Below are 19,847 nucleotides of genomic sequence, written 5' to 3'. Positions count from 1 at the left end.
AATTCTTACAGTTATCTCACTTGAAGTATCCTACCTCAAAGTAACTCTCTCAAATTCCCAAAAGCATTTTTTTTAATTTCTAAACTGCTTCTATAAACTTAGAAATTTTAAGAAGTCAGCTGGGATCCCTTAAATAGATTAGCCAACTGACTGATTCTATAAATAAACATATTTATAACTCAATATCAATATTAATATTAGTTTCTAAAAATGATTTTTCATCTGCAGTACCACCTTATTTGAAATTGTATTTAAAGAAAAACATCATTGTTTTGTATTGTAATAATCATTTCTATTTTTAATTTGGCTTGATTACTTGAAATGACAGGTTTATATTTTTTTAGCTATTCCATATTTAAATAAACATCTGATGCTAACTTACATTAGCTAATTATCTGCATTTTTTTAGATTTCATATTGTAAGGAAACATGAATCTTAGCTCATTTGATGGTTGGAAAGGAGAAAACTCCATCTGAAGCTTGAGTTTAGATGATGATTTTAACCATGAATTTTAGAAACAGGTTTGTATCAATCTTAAGACAGTTTGAATTGTTTATAGCAATAGCAAAAATCACAGATTTACTATACTATGGAGAGAATCATGTACTACCTTACAGGAGGTCCAGTAGGGTCTTTTCAGAGGTCCAGAGGATAACACCAGTGTGTTATCCTGTGTGATTATCAGTAAGATTCAGCCCCAGTACTCGAGAGCCAACATGAAGTATCTAGTTCTTTCACCACCTCGAAGTATCACTTTACAATTACTACTCTTCTCATGAAGTAGACCAAATATTCTAGCTAAAATATACATAGTTGTTGCAAATACTCCAATTCTCTATTATTTTTACAACCCAACTAAAGCTTTCTCTCTGTGAACAAATCCCAACAATGTCCACTTACCTATTAAGAAAGTTGACGAGCCTACAGCTGCCCTCTTCCTGTATTATCCCTACATTTGGCACTAGAAGGTTCAGAAGCCAGGTAAAATCTCAACCCTAAAGTGTACTGGCTCATTTTCCTTCCTTGCCAGTAACCTTGTACTCCATGGTACCAGTAAACTCATTTAATTTAGCTGCATACTAGAATGTGATTTCCCCCAATATTATGTCACTACACAATGCTTAAAGCCTTTCATCTTTACCCCAAATTTTTGAAAACAGTACCATAGTTTCCACACTTCTTTATGGGAAAAACAAAACAAAACAAACAAACTTACAAAGAAAATCAGAAAAAAAGCTCCATTCCTTACCTCTGTATCACAAGAATCCTAATCTCCAAACAAATCCATATCTGCTCTTGTATAATCTCATCCAGATGCATTCAGGTGCTGCCTTGATCAGCTTCATGTGCAACTCTGATTGATAGATGACTTCAGCTAAAACAGCACAAAAATGTTGAGGAGAGTGACTTTAAGAAATCTAGTCACACCTGTGTCCTACCAATACTAAAGGGGCCACAATTCTCGTGACTTTTTCCTAAAAGTCATGGTGTGTGTGCCCTCTAGTATCCTCTCTCTCTCTCTCTCTCTCTCTCTCTCTCTCTCTCTCTCTCCATCCATCCATGTATCTCTCCATTTATCCTTCTATCTTACTTTTCATTCCTACAAAATATAATATGTAACTGTATCCTGCTTGTTCTTTTTTCCATGCTTTAACATGTTTTATTGATGGCCAAATTATTACATATAAACTCTAACTTGATACTATTTTTAAACAGTATAATCTATTTTGTCTTGGAATTTGATTGATAAACTCATGATAGCTATAAAATATTTCATTCCATCTCCAGTTTGGTGTGGATTTTCATTTGAATCTGTATCATCAACACTCTTAATCATTTCACTTCCTAGTCTTGTTTATGCATGAGTTTTTCTCTAAAGTATGTGTGTCAAACCCAAACTGACTATATGGCTCCTGTCATATGGTTACTTTGCTAGATGAACATAACTAGTAGAAATCAGATCCTTAGCAGCCTTATTTATAATAGCCAGAAGCTGGAAAGAACCCAGATGCCCCTCAACAGAGGAATGGATACAGAAAATGTGGTACATTTACACAATGGAGTACTACTCAGCTATTAAAAAGAATGAATTTATGAAATTCCTAGCCAAATGGATGGACCTGGAGGGCATCATCCTGAGTGAGGTAACACAGTCACAAAGGAACTCACACAATATGTACTCACTCATAAGTGGATATTAGCCCAAAACTTAGGATACCCAAGATATAAGATGCAGTTTGCTAAACACATGAAACTCAAGAAGAATGAAGACTGAAGTGTGGACACTATGCCCCTCCTTAGAATTGGGATCAGAACACCCATGGAAGGAGTTACAGGGACAAAGTTTGGAGCTGTGACAAAAGGATGGACCATCTAGAGACTGCCATTTCCAGAGATCCATCCCATGATCAGCATCCAAATGCTGACACCATTGCATTCACTAGCAAGATTTTGCTGAAAGGACCCAGATATAGCTGTCTCTTGTGAGACTATGCCGGGGCCTGGCAAACACAGAAGTGGATGCTCACAGTCAGCTAGTGAATGGATCACAGGGCCCCCAATGGAGGAGCTAGAGAAAGTACCCAAGGAGCTGAAGGGATCCGCAACCCTATGGGTGGAACAACATTATGAACTAACCAGTACCCCGGAGCTCTTGACTCTAGCTGCATATGTATCAAAAGATGGCCTAGTCGGCCATCACTGGAAAGAGAGGCCCATTGGACATGCAAACTTTATATGCCCCAGTACAGGGGAACACCAGGGCCAAAAAAATGGGAAAGGGTGGGTAGGGAAGTAGGGGGGAGGGTATGGGGGACTTTTGGGATAGCATTGGAAATGTAATTGAGGAAAAGATGTAATAAAAATAGTTTTATATGTAAAAAAAATGAACTATTAAAAAAAAAATCAGTCTAAACAAGCCATTGGGAAAAAGCCAACAAGCTAGTAAGAGCAGTCCTCCATGGCCTTTGCATCAGCTCTTTCCTCCTGGTTTCTGCCCTGCCTAATTTCCTGTCCTGACTTCCTTTGATGATGGACTATGATGTGGAAGTATAAGCTAAATAAACTCTTTCTCCCTAAAAAAAAAAAGAAAGAAATCAGATCCTGTAGTACAACAATTACTTTTGGGTAAGGTGTATGAAGTGAAGTACAAGTTGTTGACCAATAAGGCTGAGGACTGAGAACATGAGAGCATTTCAAAGAAATATGAAATCTGAAACTGTTACTGAAACTGTGAGCAAAACTACAGATGTCTAATGTATAGGACAGCTAATAGGAAACCTATAAGGAGTGAATTCTTTTTTTTTTTTTTTTGGTTTTTTTTTTTTTTTGAGATGGAGTTTCTCTGTATAGCCCTGGCTGTCCTGGAACTCACTTTGTAGACCAGGCTGGCTTCGAACTCAGAAATCCTCCTGCCTCTGCCTCCCGAGTGCTGGGATTAAAGGTGTGCGCCACCCCCCCCCCCCCCCCGCCCTCAGCAAGGAGTGAGTTCTTGCTACTTAAATATCACCTTCCTTGTTTCAGAAGAGTTTAAAAGCATCAGTCAATGTTGGTGATTTAAGGAGAATGTGCTGCTGCAGAGCCACATGGGGCCTCTGGAGCTTTGCCTCTTAGACAGATGAACGATCTAACTAGAATCTGACATAGACTTTTAACCCTAGCTCATACATGAATTGGAAAAATGACAGATATGCCCAAATAGATGGATGATAAAAAAAAAAGTTAGAATGTTGAGTGACACTTATTCCCCCAAAGACTACAAAACTTGCTGAAACCAGAGTTTCAAAAGAGCAGAATAGTAGTGATGAACTGCTTAGGCAAACTGGACGGAACTATTCTTTCTCATTGTCACCATTGCTCCAAGCACATCTCGGAGGCAAGCAATCTTCCCTATATGTATAGCATTTCAAGTAGTTGCACTTTTTATTAAAATGCAGCTAATCAACAATGCTCCCCACTAACTGTGGCTTGGTTATCATGTAAATAACATGAGGGAGAATTTTTTTTCTTTCTCTTAGATAACGGAAGGAGAAAAAAAAACTTAATTTTAAGAGCAAAACAAAAGCTTAAGGAACAGGCACAGATCTGGATCTATAATTCCCAGAAGTCTCCTTAGAGTAGTTCTTAGATCTCATCAGGGAGCAGCTATGGGAGAGGAAGAGGCCATGGTCTTCTGCTCAGCTGCACCTGTAGGCTTTAGCTGATGACAAGTTTTGCTGAAGTCTTTGCTGTCCTTGAAGGGAACACCTGCTGTGACACTGAATAAAGCTGTGCCAGGGCTGTGTGGTTTTCTGAATTCCCTGAGCCTGCACAGTAACTTAAGATTCACTGAGAACTACAAGGTTGAGAGCTAACAGTGCCCCTGTGGCCCTTTGTGCCCCAGCCCCTCCAAAGACTTGTATAGCACTTTCTTACCTGCAATGAAACTCTTTTTAAAACTTACAGCTGCTTCTATTCCCTATCTAAGCCTGAGAGAGATCAAATCAAACTATCTACCAAGCTTTTTCTTTTTTCTATAAGCCAGGCTTGACTTCCTCTTCGAAATACTAAATTAATATAGCCTGTCTCATAGCATGCTTGGCGTAAAAAGGAGCTCATTAGAAAAGAAAACCAAAGGATCCAGAAGAGAAAAAGTGTTACCCCTCCTGGCCCCCCAAAAAAGGAATCTTAAAAGACTAGGGATGAACAATGCAATGAGAGAAATGAGTTTACTTTCAAAAAAAAATTGAAAACAGACTCCACGATTCAAATATGGGTCATTTGAAAGATAATCGATGGTGGAAAACATGTTCTTAACCATTTAGTTTTACTTTGTAATTATTAGACATGTTAGAAAACAAATTCAGCAGAACAGAAGCTACATCATCAGTATGCACCCAATCCTTTAAAAGGTCTCCCATGATCCAAGATCTCTTTCCCAGTGTCCCTGTTTGTCTGCTTGTTACTCTATCTCTTTCTCTGTATCAAGTCCCAACTGAGATGGCCTTTTATTCCCCCTGCCCCAATAAATCTCTTGAATTAGATCTGTTGTGCATTGTGATCACTTTGGTACACACCATGGACTCAACCTGCCAAGGTATGCCTTGATATGTTTTGTAAAATGCAGTATGATGTGGAGGGAAGGAATGCCTAGCTGGTCAATGCTGAGGTACCCACCCCCTGAAGTACCTGTCATATGACAGGTTGAGTATCAAATAATGTTTATTTGGGGATATGGGAAGGGGAGTTGAGAAGGAAGTAGAGGGGACAGAAACTGAGGGGGGGAAAGAGAGAGAGAGAGAGGGAGGGAGGGAGAGAGAGAGAGAAAGAGAGAGAGAGAGAGAGAGAGAGAGAGAGAGAGAGAGAGAGAGAGAGAGCAGAAAAACAGAGAGTAGAGAAAGAAAGGGAGAAAAAGAAAGGGGAGAAGAGGCAGGCCCCGTATCACATGGAGAGAGAGAAGAGGTAGGGGGAGAGAGGGCAGAGAGAGAGAGAAAGGGGTCAGGGAGAGAAAAGGGTCAGAGAGTGAAAGGCCAACCAGTCCTGTATAGCAAGCCAGGCTCATATCTGGCTGTTGCTAGGTAACTTAGGCAGAGCCTAGAAGAAATGCTAACATGCTGACACTTCTAAAACTAAATCCTAACAGGATAATTTTCAGACATAGAAGCCATGCATACACACACACACACACACACATTTATAGTAATAAATTGTGTTTTTGTATAACTTCACTTTTCTTTAAGAAGAATCTCAATGATGTTGACATGTAAGAGTTTGATGATGAATGCATTTCTACTTGAAATGCATCTATCATCAGGGGTGTATCCTATTTCTACCACTTTTGAAAGACATAGTTTCTCCATGCTCCTGTTTCTGCCTGGTTTTCAACCAATAAGAATCAACCAATAAGAAAAACTTCCATAGGCGGGATGATGCTGCGCACTATCCTCCACAGAATAAGCAGTTGAAAAGCAATGCAGTTTCTACCAAGTCTCATGTAGATCATGAAGCAAATATGCTCTGTATGTTGATGAATGGAAGTAGGTAGGCCTTTATCTGTGGATTCTCAGGTTAGAAAAGGGGTAAAAGCATTGCCCATACCCTGGACATCTCTTAGAGAGCAGAGTAGGAGTGGAGCCTTTCCCTATGCAAGCCAGATTTGGGCCTACTAAACTCCTTAGAAACAAAAGCCTTACCATGAAAAGGCCAGTTAGGCTTCTGTTTGCCTGCCAAAGAACTGGCTTCTCTGAGATCATTTGACTGCCAGTCTGCTGATAGGCTTGGAAGGCCTCTGCCCCTGCTGCAGGATATCCTTCTTTGTTCTCCCCTGCTAGCCCTGCCATTTCAATGAATGAGCTGCCCTCCCAAACAAACACTTGGTTGTTCATACTTGCCATTTACCGCCAGAGAACCTGCTCCCCAGCTCCCGCGCACCCTGAGACCACAATGGCCAGTCAGTGGCAGGGGACCCACACTTATCCACCACTGTGGATTAGTCACTGATAGCTTTCTTTAAGAAACCCTAAGTGAGGGAGTTCTCCATGAAATAGTCAAGCACCCAAGAAACCACCAGTGGATGTGATCTGAAGAAAGCTCCACCCTGAGAAAAGACACAAGGAGTGCCCTTCCAGGTAACTAGTGCAGTTTCTATGAACTTATTACAGTTTGCTCCTTAGAAGTAGCTTTAAATAGGAACGACTCGAGATTTTTACCTTCAGGACTGGGTCTAACGTATCTGGCTTGATCCCAACTCATAAAGACATTTAATACCAGGGTTCATAGACTGTAAAATTGTCAGTAATATTTCCCTCCAATATAAATATAACTACACTAATCAAAATATCATTAATTTTCAAACAAGTAGGATTTATGCATACCTACTGAATTTGAAACTAGATTAGGTTTTTTTTCTGAATGGACTCTTGGATTTAGATGGTTTCATTGAGTTCAATATATATATCAGGTCTATAAAGTCCAAAATACAACTCTTTTAAGAAATGGTTGTGTCTTGAATGATGTATGAAGCATAATTTACTGATCCCAACTCTGGTCATGTCTGATAGTAACTCTGTAGAATGCTCAGGAAGAAGTGTTTTGTAGATTTACCTAATCTGCTGAAATATTCTGGTCGCACATGAAAGTATGTGCTCATTTGTGCAGTCAATGTTAGACTGGAAAATCAATATTAAAAAGAGTCAGGGGGCTTGAAAAGTGTCCCTGAGTTGCCCTATTTATTAGGGTATATTATTTAAGTGGTGTCAATAGAAATGTATTTGGATTTATATACCTGTGTATATGTAACAATAATAACTAAAAAATTCATGGAGTTGAGAGAAAAACAGTATGGGAGTAAGAGGAGGAGTGGAAAGAGTGTGAAATAAAATTATATCTATATATAGTACCTGTGTATGAAATTCTCAAAAACATAATTAAATAAATGTTTAAAACACATGGATTTGTATGAAAGTTTAAGAAGAGGATTAAATTTCCATCCTTATTAAGTTATTATAAAATGGGATTGTGTTAACTGTTTCATATTTCATTTACTTTTAAGATAATATTACATTTCACTTTTAAAAATTATTTCATTTATTTTTTAAAATGATAATCCCTATATATACATCTACAATGCAATTTCTACCCACGAACCTCAGGAATACTGCAGGAGATGAGCTTGAAATGTTGTAAGGGCCAGAGGATCAAGAAGATTGCTGTGAGCTCCTGTCTTCTAGAAACATCAGAACTCATAAAAATCTCACCAAAATGACTGCTTAAATGAAGACCATTAGATATACTAGTAGAGACAGGGTAAACACCAAAAGTCCTACACCCTACACACAAAAAAATTACTTTTAAAAAGCAGAGAAATCAATTTTGGAGTGTTCATTTTTGAAGCCAAGGTAGTTTTTGTTTGTTTTGTTTTGTTTTTGTTTTATTTTAGAAATTCCCTTCTAATTGTTCTTGGTTTTTAGAATCTAAAAGTTTAAGAGAGCAGTACATGGTAGGTTTCATTTATAATCTCTGCACAAAAAAGCTAAAACCAGAGTACTATCAGAAATCTGGGGTGAGTCAAGTCTACCTGGAGAGTTCCAAGAAAGCCTGGGTGACAGTGAGACTGTGTGTGTGTGTGTGTGTGTGTGTGTGTGTGTGTTCCACAGTCTTACTTCCTCTCGGCCTGTAGGCACTTCTGGAATGTTCTCAGTGTCTCAACTATCTGCCTGGAATACTTTATTTCAGTCAGGAAGGGTGTTTAGGTAATGCAAGTGAATGTCTAAAATATCCTGGCCAATTCAGTCTTTGCCTTTCCAATGTCAAATGCTAGAGGATTATAAGGAGGCTTGTAGATAATATTGGGTTTTTTAATCAAAACTTGGATGCTATTGATCACCCCCTTGAAATTATTGTCAGATCTGTGAAGGAGAAATAAAAAATATTGGTATTAGAAATACAATGAAGACTTAAAGTTTAGAAGAATGAAACTTAATCTAAACATAGAGGGGACAAAAAGAGCCTACTTTGAGTCAAAGTGTAAATTAAAAAGAAATCTAGAAAGGCTGATACCATAGTGAGATGTTAGCAAGAAAATGAAATGGCTATGCTTAAAATTTCATGGAAATAAAATCCAGACTATCCATGAAGGAAAAAAATTTTGAATGAAATCAAGTTTCTCATCTGCAAAACTGAGTACTGGGAGACAAAGAACAATGACTGGTATTTCTGAGGGAAACTTAATTTGAATCTGGGATTCTATTGCCTGACATCAACCAAACATAAACAGAAATGTAAAGACTTCATATTAAAAATTATCATCACACTGGAAATCTTCACAAAAATGAAGTTACTCAAGTTTATGTTACTGGAGGTTGAAAAGGAAATAAAAGGAAGTAAATTGAATAATTTAGAACTTTACAAAAAAAAAAAGCCGTTGGCCTGTCAATCAATTCAAAACAGAAAATCTGAAGTTGTTATTAAAAATCTCCTTAAGGGAACAATGTGCATTACTCAATGGTCAGGATGATTAATATCTTTAAATGTTTTACTAATACGATTAAATTCACAGGGTATTTTTCTGTTTCTAAAGGATAAACAGAATTAGAAACTATTTGGAGAACAAAGGCCTACAAAGAAACGACAGACCTCATACTGACAGAGTAAAATGTAGTATGATTAAGAATTCTTTTCTTTTGTTTAGCCCAGCATCAATTATGAGGGATTATGTGTCCTTGTCAATGGATCATCTTACAGTACTTTTAGCTGAAATGAAACTCATATTGTTTAATATTGTTTAGCCATAAAATCAACAGATTTACATAATACCTTATATTGTATAGGATGTATTTGTTTCTAAGTTTTTAAACTAAACATCTCAATCAAAAAAGACAAAAGCTAATCTGTCAAAATGAAACTGAAGAGACACTGATAAAAATCAAACACTGATGTGGCCCACTGATTTTAGGAAATACAAAGGCAGGAAAAGTTACAGAAAGAAACACTCTTTCTTGCCTCATACAATGTGAGGTCCATGGGATCTACTATGTGATATACACATGGAATAATTTGTTGAAGAATATTATTTAAAGTCATAAATGGGATAATGAAAAAATTATTAAAATTGATTCTATAATGGGGAGATATTGAATGCATGATATATATTCTTTGGAGATAGATAGCAAATATTGCCTAAAAGATAAGTCCAGATATAAAAACAAAATGATTTAATTGATAGCCAAGATGATAACTGCATAAGAACTGAACAAACTGTCTTCATGTAGTTGCAAGTATAAATCTCAGTGAAGGGATAACAGAGGGATGGGGAAGCATTTGGTTTGTTTCATTCTCTTTAAAGCTCTTTGAGGTGAAGATCCTTGAGTTCTGGTGGATTTCACAGCTCTTCTCTAATGCTGGTCTGGAATATTTTGTTTCTTTGATTGCTTATTGGGGGACCAAGGTCTTCAGCACATTGCCATAGTAACTTCTGCCCTTACTCTGGTGGCTATAGTATGCACTGAGGAAGTCACTACACAGCAGGTTGTAAACAGAATTTTTGCAAAAGTATTTTTTAATTAAAGCCAAGCTGATGAAGTCTCATAAGTAGAACAGGATTGTCACCAGTAAATAGAAAAAGGCTATGTTATAAAGCTGCAAAGCTTTAGCTAAATTACATACTTTCGGTGTTTTGTGTAAGGAAGTACTTCTGAGGAATGAAAAATGGATATTGACAAAGGAACTAGGTGTTCAAGGTACAGCCTAGGTCTACTTGATCATGTATAGTAAAATGTAACAAGTGTAAATAATATTAATCACCAATCTAAGCAACAGCCAGGATTTACAGCAAAAGCTGTAAATAATGTTAGAAAAATAAGACTGGGATGTGTTTCAGGGATCATCAGAGCTATCTTTCTATTTCAGTGTTAGAGTGCAAGTGCTCCATAATATAGGGTTACCATAGAGATACTGCACTCAGACAGTGCCTAGCAGTAACCATAGAGATACTACTACACTAAGGCAGTGACTAGCAGTAACTATTTAGATAATATACTTGGCAGTACCTAGCAGTAATTACAAAGATGCCACACTATGGTAGTGCCTCACAGTAAACTATAAGAATAGAGATATTTGCAGACCCATGGTAAAAATAACATCAGCAAATGATTCCAGACAGAAGACCCACAGATATATGGCAGAAACAAACAATAACAGTTGCTCTAGAGAAATACATTAGGGAGAGAAGCCAGGACATGGGGCTACCACAAAGCAAAAGCTAGCTGGTACACTGAAGGTGGAGCTGCTCAGAGCCTTAGCAATCCCACTGCCATCTAAAACATCTACAGGCACATAGTGTGACCAGAAGGTAGCAGTAAAAGTCTGAAGTGGAAAGCATTAAGCTAAACATTATTTTCAACTTTATGACTTCTAGACTGCTGAAGTCATCTTCTTCTTGCTTTCATATTTCTTTCTTTTAGAATGTGAGTGTCTACCCAATGCCTGTACCAACAGTAATTTTGGAGGCACATAACATGTTTGATTTTACAAGTTCCTAACTAGAAGGGTGTTCAACTTTGGATGAATGTGTGTTCACCTTCATTTGGATAAATTATAGTTGAGACCCATTAGCTATGAGTTTTGAGATATTGAAATGGGAACAATTTTGATGTGTATACAAAACATACATGGGTTTAGAGAGTGGGGGTAGCATTCTATGATCTAGATGTCATTTTCATTCAAAATTAACAGACTGAAAACTGTACCAGTTACTCTCCTCACTGTTGGAACTAAATTTCTGGCAAGAAGCATGGTATGAAGAGATTTGGAGTTAGTCACATGCCATCTGCAGTCAAGCAGCAGAAGAGCCAAGAAGTGAAGTGTGCCATCAGCTTCAAGGCATATCCAATGATACTATGACGTAAGTCTCTACCTCCTAAAGGTGTTCACAACCTTCTAAAACAGTTTCACTAGCAAGAGAGCAACTGTTCAATACCTGTGCCCTTGGGTTTAAATTTGCATTCAAATAACAGCAAAAACTAAGTCTCAATGTGATGCTACTTGGATGTGGAGCCATTCAAGACAATTAAACACTTTATAAACCGAATTTGTTCCCTTATTAAAGAAGACCAAAAAACTGTATGTCCCTTTTACCATATGAGGATCCAGCACCTACCACTTTAAGAACTGTGAACATTAAGTTTTTGTTGTTTATAAAAAACTCTACTGAGGATGGTTTCCTAAAGCCAGGAAGAACACCATGTGAAGGAGAATCCCAGGTCCCTTTCACATTTCTACATTACCTTCCTAGCCACAAAATAAAATACTGAGGAAATAGATCACACAAGTTCACTGTTTTAGGGCATATGGTCACTGTAGTTTTCCACGGTCTGTGGATGACTCCATACCTGTGTGGTTATGGAAAGGACTAACTGGACTTAGTGAGTTATCAAAAAAAAAAAAAAAAGCTGCTAAGTTGCAAGGGGCAGTATTGATGAGGATATGTGAAGATTTGGAAGGGTATATATGCAGGAAGTGAATTTACTCTATTAGTACATAAAAGAAGAAAATATTTGCCCAAATCACAAAGATAAAAATGAATAACAAACAGCAAAAGACCATAATATTTGATGAAATGTTTGGCATCATTGACATTCATTTCACATCTTCAATTTCAGAATTCTAGTCATTTCAGAATCTGGGCTAGAGAGCATTGTAAAAGTATACTCTCTCTCTCTCTCTCTCTCTCTCTCTCTCTCTCTCTCTCTCTCTCTCTCTCTCTCTCACGCACACACACACACACACACACGCGCACACACACACACACAAATTCACACACACACACTGGAGCTGGAGAGATATCTTATGTCTCATCAGGTCATATAAAAGCATGTACTGTTCTGGCAGATAACAGATTCAGTTCCCAACACCCACACTGAATGACTCATAACCACCTGCAACTCAAGATTCACACGATCCAACACTTCTGGCTCCTGTAGGTACTTGAACACACATGCAAGACAGACAGACACACACACACACACATAAATGTAACTAAAAATATAAATATTTTAAAATTTTTTCAATAGCATATGTCTTCCTGAACCCTAAATGAATGTTACTATTTATATAATCAATATAATAAAATGGCAATAAATGATGTATATAAATGCACATATATTAATATACTATATATAATACATGTGAAATACACATGTGGACTTTTGCTTAATTCCACAATTATATGTGTATATTTACTTAATAGTTATTGTGCCCAATTTCTTTAATTGCCTACATAAATACATGGAGCATACCTAATTTAGTGTCCATAAAATGTTCTCTAGGAGATGGTAAAGAATAACTCCATAAGCATCACGTCTATGGATAGGTATGTTCTTGATATAATGATTATGTGTACACATTTAGGGTTCCTATGTGCTAGATATAAATATGTTAGGCGTGTTTTAGGATTTTTCAACCTTTCCCTATTCATTTTCAGGTAGCATTTGTCAGTGATTTCTTCTGCATGCATTCTTTTCCATCTAATCTATTCTTCACCTATGTGTATTTTGCTCAAACTGAGAAAAGAAGAAGCCTGGGTTTTAATATGTTCTTCAAAATTCATATCCACCCAGAACCTGAGGCTGTGGTTTTATCTGAGGAAAGAGACTTTGAAGATATAACTAGTGAAGATAAAATGAGATAATACTGGATTAAGACCAAAAATCCACTGACTAGCAACCATATAACAAGAGTTAAAAATACACTACTCTAGGTCATAAAGAAGAAAAATATTTCACAACAGCACATAACCACACAGAGCAAAAATGAACAATGGACACTGAAAAGCTCATTTGTTCAAGCATTCGTCTTTATTGACATTCACGTCACATCTTCAGTGTCAGACTTTTCTATTCAAAGGTAGGGATTGAAGAGCTGTTATAAAGGAATTGTCTTTATGTGGGGTAACAGAGCACCTAAAGATGTATGAAGTCTGAGATACAATATATACCAAGGACCATGAAGTATTTTGGGGAGCCACCAGACACTAGAAAAAAGCATAAATTGGTGTCTGCCTTACTGCTACCAATGAGAAAATATAACACTGTCAATATTGTGACTTTTGACTTACTGCCTTCAGGACAAAGTAAATACAGTTCTGTCATTTAAGGGTAGTAATATGTTATGACAGCCTAAGAACTAAGACAAATGTTAGAGAAACTGTATCATAAAGGATCACTTAAATGGGTGATGGCATTATGCTGGCTAAATGCAGGTTAAATGTGCCTGTCTTCAAATTTAAGTTAAAAATTCTTTTTCTAAAAAGAGCTTGTGTGAGGCTTTGAAGATATTTTAGTAGCTTTAAAACTTGTAGGTGTCTTTCTGGGCCCCGGTTAGAAGCAAAAGGATGGAAAGGCTATTATCAGGAGAGCATGGGTGGCCTGGAAATTAAGGCTCCCTGCGTTGCCTGGTAATAACCTAGCCAGTCCCTGCCATCTCTTGAATCAGAGGAGGTAAAAAATGTGTAATTTCACCCGAGAATCTCATTATTTGGACCAAAAGCAGGTGTTAATCCAAGGTCAGTGCCACAACAGAGAAAATAGATTGTTCCCAGTTGGAGTCTCCAAGTATCTTGCATCAAGTGTGAGCCAAAGGTCCACAGCACCACTCTCTTGAATGCTGTTTACCAGCAACAGCAGATTAGGTTATAAGAGTTAGTGGCAGGTATGCTCTTGGTGAGTCAAGGGAGAAAGATGCTTGCATGGTCAGACTGAAACAGCTGTGCTGGGTATTCTCTGCACCTTGCAGCTGGTGATTAGACATTTACAAAGGGGAGTAGTAGACAGACACCCAGGTCATGCCTACAGGATCTGGATATAATTTGAATTCTTTCTACAAAAATAATCAACCTCCCTTGCTTCTTGAAATTCTTCTGTTTGATGAGTAACAGATCCACAAGGCAATATGTTAATAAGAAATTAAATATATCCAACAGTAGGAGAAAGTCTGAGCAAGATAGTAGTTTTCAAATTACATGCCTAATTCTAGGACTATTGTATAATCTCTCCACTCCCTCTTCGCCTTCCCTTCTTTTTTTTTTTAATTTATTTTTTATTGGATTTTTTTTTATTTACTGACATTTCAAATGTTATCACCCTTCCCAGTTTCTCCTCCACAAATTCCCTAGCCCAACCCCTCACCACTGCTTCTTTGAGGGTGCTCTCCCACCCACCCACCCACTTCTGCCTCAACAACCTCACATTCCCCTATGCTGGGGCATCAAGCGTTCACAGGACCATTGATGCCAGATAAGGCAATTCCTTTGTTACATATGCATTTGGAGCCATGTGTAGTCTCTGGTTAGTTTACCTTCCCTTCTTATTTAGGGTAACAATCAAATAGATGGTCTTAACCATGCTATGGTTTCATAAAACACATTTTTAAAAACAACCACTCTCTGATTTTGTTGCTATTCTCCTCCTTGGCTTGGTAGAACCCTAAACACCGGGACATTCAGACACAAAGTGTTCATAGGTTCTTTCCATTGAATATAAAGATATCACTTCTTAAGAATGCCGCCCTCTATTTACTCTTTAGGTCTATTCTTGTTCTCTTGCCATGCATAAATGTTTCTGGCCTCAAAAGTGTTATGTTGATTAGACAGCATTAGGAATTAGGGAACTTGGGGATGAAAATCATGAAAACACAGTCCTCATGAAGGGCATTAATGCATAGATAAATGAGACCCACCCCGACCTCCAGAAAGCTGCCTCAGGATCTTTGGCCATGTAATGCCACAAAAAGCCATCAATTTGGAATCCAGAAATGGGCTCTCTTAGACAAACATCATCATACCAGGCTTCCCAGAGCTGTGAATCATGCATTTATATTTTCTGTAATCTATCTATGGTAATTTATTACAGCAGCCCAAATGCACTAAGACATCTTCACTAAAAGCTTTGAAGAATTAAAATTTTATATGAGGGCTTAGAAGGAAAAAAGAATCCTGGGTTGCAGTAAAATGACTGAGACATAGAAGCTGACTAAAGGACCATCATATGGCCACCACTATGGTGACTTGAATACTATAATTAATAAATACTTCATTAGAATTCAAGATATAATATAAGTAAGAAGGCTGATAAGGTTAGAACACTATGCAATCAGCTCCAACCACGTGATTTTAACCCCATGATAGAATGAGGGAACTGACTTATGAGAATTGAATGCAACATGCAGACTCCTCAATGCACTTAAAATAAATATTTATTAATGTAATAAAAATTGTAAATGGAAAATTCAAAGTATAAAATAAAATCCTTTGAATTTATACCAATATAAATATATATGGTTTATAAGTAAGTGGGCAAAAAAAGACAGTTCCAATAATTTGTGTAGATACTGTCCTCTCAACATGGTATTGCACGACTCTCTGCTCCTAAAATGAACTACACACTGTAATTTCTGTCCACAAAACATCAAGTGAAAAGGTAGCTGAATACAATGCAAAGTCATGTTGATATGTACATTTGAGAAGATAAGATAAAAATGGAATTTAACCTCTGTGGTTTTCCACCATACACTCAGAATGTCAGTCTAAGTCTGAGGTAAAGATTTACAGAATTCATAGAGAAGTACATTGTATGAAACAGCTTATTGATATGCTGAATTGTCAAGATTATAGAAAACAATGTAAAAAAGTTGGAAAGACTCTTAGGGCCTTGAGGAGCTCCAAGAAACATGGTAACTAAAGTTATCCAGGATGGAGCATAGAAATGGCTTAAACCGTATTAGTTGATAGCTAAACAATATCAACATGGACTTTACTTAATAATAATGTATGTATGTATATACATGGATTTACTTAATAATGCATGCATATGCACATGAATTTTTCATCATGAAAAAGAGATCATATTAGTATAAGATATTAATATTACAGAAAATAAGATATAAAGTGCAATATTTCCAACATTTTTGTAAAACCGGGCGTGGTGGCACACGCCTTTAATCCCAGCACTCGGGAGGCAGAGGCAGGCGGATTTCTGAGTTCGAGGCCAGCCTGGTCTACAGAGTGAGTTCCAGGACAGCCAGGTCTATACAGAGAAACCCTGTCTCGAAAAAAAGAAAAAGAGAAAAAAAAAAAAACCGAAAGAAAAAACTAAAGTAATCATTCAGTAGTTTTATCCTAAATAAATATACGTATGTATTCCTGGTTTTCTCATGTATGTATGTGTGTATGTGTGTGTGTGTTATATATATGAATATGTTCATATGTGTATATGAGTGTACCTGTCCATACAAGTGCTTTCGGATGTCAGAAATTATTGTAATGTGTTTTCCTCAATCACAATTTATATCCAGACAGGTTGTCTCATTAAAGCTAATTGATTCTGTGAGGTTGGCTAGCCAGAGGATCCAAAGGTCAGAATCCCCAGCACGGAGACTACAGGTCATCACTGCACCTGCTTTTTTGTATGTGTGATGGGAATCAAAACTTGGTCTTTTTGCTATGTGTCAAGAACTACATCAACTAAGTCATCTCCCTGCCATACTCTTGGTCTATAGCTAGATAGACTCCTTGGATGCTCATCCAGCTAAGTATAGAATTAAAGCTCAAAATAGGCTATAAGGCAGATGATGTTATGATGGGTTAGTAAATTTAAAAAGTGCAAGTTTAAGTGATCTAGTCAACATGGGGCAGAGCTAGAACAGTCAGACAGCCACTACTTTTAAGCAGCATTCCATACTCCTCTACCATATGAAACTATTTATAGGAAATACAAAGTAGTCTTTATGTACATTTTTAAAATTTAAAAATCACTTTACAAAAGTTGTCAATGACTAGGTCAACAAAGAATAAAACAAGTGACAAAAAAATAAAAGTGATAAAGAATACACTAATTGCAATAAGCATCAAAATTATGAAATATAACAATTAAATTACATAATAGCATATCTACATAAGAAATAATAAAATGTTATCAAGAAATTCTAATTAAACCTATGTTAAAATAGGTATGTAATATGAATAATCTCCTTAATATAAATGAGATAAATTATTCTCAACCTTCTACACATTCCTTAAAGTTATAATTCTTTATGTGTTGAACTTATAAATTATCTTTTAAATTTTAATTCTATTTTTAATTTATTTTTTACACTCCATATTCCATTCCCTGCCCCTCATCTACCCTCCATCTGCTCCACATCCCACACCTCCTCCCCACCCCACCCTCTCTCCACGTGGATGCCCCCAGCTCCCACCCCACCTGACCTCTAAACTCCCTGAGGTCTTCAGCCTCTTGAGGGTTAGGTACATCATCTCAGAATGAACACAGACCCAGAAATCCTTTACTGTATGTGTGTTGGCAGTCTCATATCAGCTGGTGTATGCTGTCTGTTTGGTGGTCCAGTGTTTGAGAGATCTCTGGGGTCCAGATTAATTGAGACTGCTGGTCCTCCTACAGGATTGCCCTTCTTCTCAGCTTCCTTCAGCCCTTCCAAATTCACCAATAGGGGTCAGCTGCTTCTGTCCATTGGTTGGGTACAAATATCTACACCTGACTCTTTCAGCTGCTTGTTGGGTCTTTCAGAGGGCAGTCATGATCCCTTTTTGTGAGTTCTCCATAGCCTCAGTAATAGTGTCAGGCCTTGGGACTTCCCCTTGAGCTGAATCCCAATTTGGGCTCCTCTCCATTTCCATCCCTGTAATTCATGCATGTGCTTTTGGGTCTGAGTTACCTCACTCAGGATGATATTTTCTAGTTCCATCCATTTGCCTGCAAAACTCAGGATGTCCTCAGTCTTAATAGCTGAGTAGTATTCCATTGTGTAAATGAACCACATTTTTGTGTATCCATTCTTCTGTCATGGGTTTAGATTGAAAGCCAAAATTTCAAATAGTTAAAATATAATTCAAATAGAAAATTGAAATGATCTCTGAAATAGTTGAATAAAATTTTGAAGAAAGTAAAATACAACTTTATCCCATATAATACATAAATATCAATTAATTCAATAGTTATAAATATAAGAGAAAATTATGTATTTAGGGCATAACACAAAAAATGTCTTCATGATGGCCTTTGACTATGAAAGTCTTTAAATGGAATAGCCTAAAGTAAAATATAAGGAAAATAGAAAAATTAGCCACAAAAATTACAACTATATATCCTCCAAATAGTCTCATGAAGGAAAAAAAAAAAGATAACTCATGTACTGGAGAAAGATAATGGACATATCTGAATACATGAAGAATTATGTTTCAAAACATAAAAACTAGCCATTCAAGAAGAAAGGTAAGAAACGGAGTGAGAACTTCACAAATAGGACTTACCTAGCAGACAGCAAGTGTATGAAAGCCCTTCAGTCTGAGAAGTCATCTGAGATGTGCGAGTGGAAAGTGTCATGCCACGAGAGATAAGGGCATCACAAGATCTGCAGAGACCAATAAAATTACCAAGGAGGAGCTGCTCAGAACACATACTGAGAATTTTTTTTTTAAAACTCGGTTAACCCGTTCTGGGGATAACATGGAACACAGTAGTAGAATAGAACATATGCACACATTAAAACAGGAATTCTACTCCTGCATATGTGCATATGCATGGTAATGTATATGCTTATTGCTTATAAATAATATTAACTGGATCAAACTGGACTATGTCCAAATATATACCAGCACTAAAATGGAAGGTAGTTTATGAAATACTCTAACAATCTGAATTTGTGAAAATGAGCTCACAGTAATGAAATGTTAGTCTCCCTAACAATGTTCAGCCAAAGACCAGAGATAAACTAAAGTAGTTATTGGATTAATTCATTTCTATGATTTCAAGTGCATTGATACATATTAGAATTTGTGTTCTAATTTAAAATTTCAAAAGAAGAGTAAATATATTATGAAGTTCAAAAGTCTGCTTACCTTGGGCACTGGAATGGTAACCACAATTTAATGATTACTACTGAGTGCATGGGAGATTTCTCCCATCCTGCTGGTATAGTGCACTGTGATTTCCACAATGATTTCATGGTTCTTTATTTTCTCCATTATGGTTCATTAAGTTATAGTTCATGCTTCAATCAGTCCTAAAGTGAATATATGGTAAACATGAAAAGACATGGGTTAGACAGATTGTTCAGTGCTTAAGAGTTTGTACTCCAGCAGAGGACCATAAGTTCAGTTCCTCAAAGCCAAGCTGGGTAATACAAATATCTGCAATGACAGTTTTAGGAGATCTGACAACCTCTTCTGGACTCTGGGCAGCTGAGCTCACACATTAATATCCTGGCACATAGATAAAAACCTATGGACATAGCAAAAAATAAAGTACATCTTATGACAAAAGAAAAGAAACAAATTATTTTGCATTAAGATGCATTGTCT

At 37.0% G+C, this 19,847-nt stretch overlaps 1 long non-coding RNA gene across 1 annotated transcript; it reads right to left on the bottom strand.

Moving 5' to 3' along the window:
- Window positions 1–1,279: 1,279 nt before the first annotated feature.
- LOC115031099 (uncharacterized) lies at window positions 1,280–19,543 on the bottom strand. Its single transcript, XR_003836683.2, has 3 exons — window positions 19,386–19,543; window positions 18,798–18,898; window positions 1,280–1,376 (listed from the first exon to the last, which is right to left on the bottom strand). It is a non-coding gene; the product is annotated as an uncharacterized LOC115031099 (long non-coding RNA).
- Window positions 19,544–19,847: the final 304 nt, after the last annotated feature.

This window comes from Mus caroli, unplaced genomic scaffold (assembly GCF_978045245.1).
Source record: "Mus caroli unplaced genomic scaffold, Mus_caroli_1 scaffold_4, whole genome shotgun sequence".
In the NCBI taxonomy this organism is placed as follows: domain Eukaryota; kingdom Metazoa; phylum Chordata; class Mammalia; order Rodentia; family Muridae; genus Mus; species Mus caroli.
The sequence above is the reverse complement of the archived record's forward strand: the minus strand, read 5'-3'. Positions and strand labels throughout refer to the sequence as shown.